Genomic DNA, 3,901 nt, shown 5'->3' with positions numbered 1-3,901 from the left:
TCGTGGCCTTTAAGAGGCTGGGGGTGTGCTTCACTACTGTGTGCTCTTTCTGCCTGTTCCTTTTCTTTAAACCCCACTGCCACAACCGTGGAAGCAGGTGTTGTTTTCTTTTCTTTTTTTTTCTTTCTTTCTTTCTTTTTTTTTTTAAAATAAGCCTTTATTTCCTTGTTTTGCAAATAAAGCTGGCTAAGTTGGTTGCTTTTTGGTGATTAGTCGAAGAGACCAAATCCCGTATCCTCATCCAACTCCTCCGACTCTTCCTTGGCTTCAACCTTAGCTGAGGCTGCAGCAGCAGCAGCAGCAGCAGCAGCAGGAGCAGCCGTGGTGGCAGCGGCCACAGGGAGAGCAGCCACAAAGGCAGATGGATCAGCCAAGAAGGCCTTGACCTTTTCAGCAAGCAGGAAGGTGTCATCAGTCTCCACAGACAAGGCCAGGACTCCTTTGTACCCGTTGATGATAGAATGGGGCACTGATGCAACAGTTGGGTACCTGATCTGCAGACAAACACTGGCAATATTGCGGACACACTCCAGGAAGCGAGAATGTGGTTTCCTCTGTGATGTCAAGCACTTCAGGGTTGCAGATACCGCCATTGTCAAACACCTGTTGGAGACCAGCCCAAAGGAGAAGGGGGAGATGTTGAGCATGGTCAGCAGCTTAGCTTCACTGGCTCCCACTTTGTCTCCCATCTTGATCAGCTGCACATCACTCAGGATTTCAATGGTGCCCCTGGAGATTTTAGTGGTGATACCTAAAGCCTGGAAAAAGGAGGTTTTCTCGGGCCCCAGACCAGTATTCTGGGCTGGCACAGTGACTTCACATGGGGTAATGGCACCAGCATGGGTGGCAGCTGGCACCTTACTGGCCAGTAGCATGTCCGTGATCTCAGTGAGGTCCTCCTCGGTGAACACAAAGCCCACACTCCCCCGGAAACGAGGCAGCAGTTTCTCCAGAGCTGGGCTGTTTTCCAGGTGCCCTCGGACGGCCTTGCACATCATGGCGTTCTTGCCCATCAGCACCACGGCCTTCCCACGGAGGGACATGCGGATCTGCTGCATCTGCTTGGAGCCCACATTGTCTGCTCCCACGACGAAACATTTCCGATAATCATCTAATAGTTGGATGATCTTAAGGAAGGGGTTGGGTTTCCAGGTTGCCCTGTCTTCCCTAGGCATCACGGCGGTGCGTCAGGGATTGCCACGCAGGGTTTAAAGACGATGTCACTTCCACGAGGACGCCTGGAGAGAGGCAGGCGCTGTTTTCTGTGCTGCCTGGGGAGTGAAGAGAGGTGGGGTTGGTGGGGTTGGGACTCCAACTCAATTCTGCCTCGTTTCAAAGCCTGTGTTCCTTTGGGGTCTCTCTACTCCTGTTAGCACCCCCAGGGCATCTCAGGCCTGGCTTCTGGACAAGCCGACTGGGCCTGAATCTCACACACCCAGTTGCTCACATAGTCACACCCACACACACTGACACATACGTGGGCCCCACACCCCATCCACACCTGGAACCTCAGAGCTCAGCAGGGATTTGATACTCAGTTCTTCAAACCAGCTTCTCATCGAGGGGGTGGGCGGGGAGGAGTTATAAGAGCAATTGCTGTAATCCAATCGTCTCTGTTCTTCTTGTTTTCTTCTCTCAGAATATACTTTGCATTAAGGCCTTGTCTTCTTGGTTCCCATGAGAACGCTGTGCTTTTTCTTAAATGAAGGTTCGTTGATCGTTTTTTCCTGTTATTACAAAAGCAATTTGTGCCACTGCAAAAAAACACAGAGAAGCCAAGAGAACAAAAACTCCTCCCTCCACTCCTGCAGGGACAGCCCAGGCTGACAGGTGTGGCACTGTCCTCCCCACACCCCTCCTCCCCAGCACAGCCTCCTCCTGCCATGGAGCCCTGGCGTCCTCATGAGGCCTGAGCTGCTTCTTCCAGATGGGGCTCCCAGGCTGGGACTCAGAGGCTGGGTCTTCATCCTGCCCCATCACTGGGGCCCACATGTTCTTGGCAGGTCCTCCCCATTTTGGGGTGGGAAGGGGATGATCTCAAAGGGTCTTCTGCCCTCACACTCAAGGATCCTGTTCTCTTATTCCAGACAGATGAATCTGGGGCTGGGCTGAGCAGCAGCTATTAGGAGTTCCTAGGTAATAAGGGGCTCTCCCAGAATAATCTGGAGACCAGGGGAGGCATGGAACCCAAAGCCTCACTCATTGCCAGCATTGAGCAGACAAGCAACCCTCCCAAGGACAGACAGCTGAGCCCATTATAAAGAGTCTGGGCCGGGCACGGTGGCTCATGCCTATAATCTCAACACATTGGGAGGCCGAGGCGGGTGGATCATGAGGTCAGGAGATCAAGACCATCCTGGCTGGCTAACATGGTGAAACCCCGACTCTACTAAAAATACAAAAAACAATTAGCCGGACGTGGTGACGGGTGCCTGTAGTCCCAGCTACTCGGGAGGCTGAGGCAGGAGAATGGCACGAACCTGGGAGGCGGAGCTTGCAGTGAGCCGAGATCGCTCCACTGCACTCCAACCTGGGTGACAGTGCGAGACTCCATCTCAAAAAAAAAGATTCTGGTGTCCTGTGTCCCAATCACAGCCAGCCTCATGGTTGTGCAGCCTTTGCAGCTGCAGAGGGCCCTACACTCCAAAGGGCTCGAGCTTGATTTAATGCTCTGCTGTCGCCACCTTGAAATTCTTCATGATGTGTGAGCAAGGGCCCCGCAAGTTCATCTTGCACTGGGCTCTGCAAAGTATGTAGCTGTCCCTGTTCTTAATAATGATAATACCTGTTACTGACACACAGCTTACTGTGTAGCCGGCACTGCATATTTTTCCCATATACTGTGTAATTCACCTGTCCCTCACAGGAGCCAGGTGTAAATTGCCTCTCTTAGATTTGGCCAGCCCATGTGATAATGTGAACTGGGTGCTAGGCACTTTAGATATGTGACGCTCTGAAGGCTCTCAGCCGTACAAGAAGCCATTGTAAGCCAGGCACCGTGGCTTACGCCTGTAATCCCAGCACTTTGGGAGGCTGAGGTAGGTGGATCACCTGAGGTCAGGAATTCGAGACCAGCCTGGCCAACATGGGGAAACCCTGTCTCTACTAAAAATACAAAAATGATCTGGGCACGGTGGTGGATGCCTGTCATCCCAGCTACTTGGGAAGCTGAGGCAGCAGAATCGCTTGAACCTAGGAGGTGGAGGTTGCAGTGAGCCGAGATTGTGCCACTGCACTACAGCCTGGGCAACAGAGCAAGACTCCGTCTCAAAAAAAAAATTATAGATGAGGCACGTTATAGATGAGGCGTGAAGTCTGGGGAGGTTAAGCAACTCACCTGCAGCTGTAGAGCTAGTGAGGAGCCCACAGACCCTCCCCTTCCTGCCTGGCTGGCCAAGGGCCATCCCAGGAGCTCTGTAGCCCCCATCCTGCCCTGGCCACCATCCCAGCTGTGGTGGGCACCTGGCAGTGCCTAGAGGGGTGAGAAGCTCCACTCACACTGTCAGTTCCCATTTCCACCACCTCCTGATCTGCTAGCAGTTGGTGCACTTCACCACCACCTGTGCCCAGGTGTGCAGTCAGCTCCCCACTTGGGGCATGGAGCTGTGGAGCCAAGAAGTGTCCGTCTCCATTTCTCCCCACCGTGCTGAACTCCTGAGCATTCTTTTTTTGTTTTTTCTTTTTTTTTTTTTTGAGACAGAGTCTCACTCTGTTGCCCAGGCTGGAATGTGGTGGCGCAATCTCGGCTCACTGCAACCTCCACCTCCTGGGTTCAAGGGTTTCTCCTGCCTCAGCCTCCTGAGTAGCTGGAACTACAGGCACGTGCCACCATGCCTGGCTAATTTTTGTGTTTTTAGTAGAGACGGGGTTTGACTCTATTATCTATTGACTCTATTTTGTA

At 52.7% G+C, this 3,901-nt stretch overlaps 1 pseudogene across 1 annotated transcript; it reads right to left on the bottom strand.

Annotated features, from left to right (window-relative positions):
• Positions 1 to 209: 209 nt before the first annotated feature.
• LOC105549015 lies at positions 210 to 1,585 on the bottom strand (annotated as a pseudogene). The gene is made up of 2 exons (XR_001007492.1): positions 1,502 to 1,585; positions 210 to 1,271 (listed from the first exon to the last, which is right to left on the bottom strand). The product of XR_001007492.1 is annotated as a 60S acidic ribosomal protein P0 pseudogene (transcript).
• Positions 1,586 to 3,901: the final 2,316 nt, after the last annotated feature.

Source organism: Mandrillus leucophaeus, unplaced genomic scaffold (assembly GCF_000951045.1).
Source record: "Mandrillus leucophaeus isolate KB7577 unplaced genomic scaffold, Mleu.le_1.0 Scaffold43, whole genome shotgun sequence".
Classification (NCBI taxonomy): domain Eukaryota; kingdom Metazoa; phylum Chordata; class Mammalia; order Primates; family Cercopithecidae; genus Mandrillus; species Mandrillus leucophaeus.
This window is presented reverse-complemented; position numbering and strand designations above follow the sequence as displayed.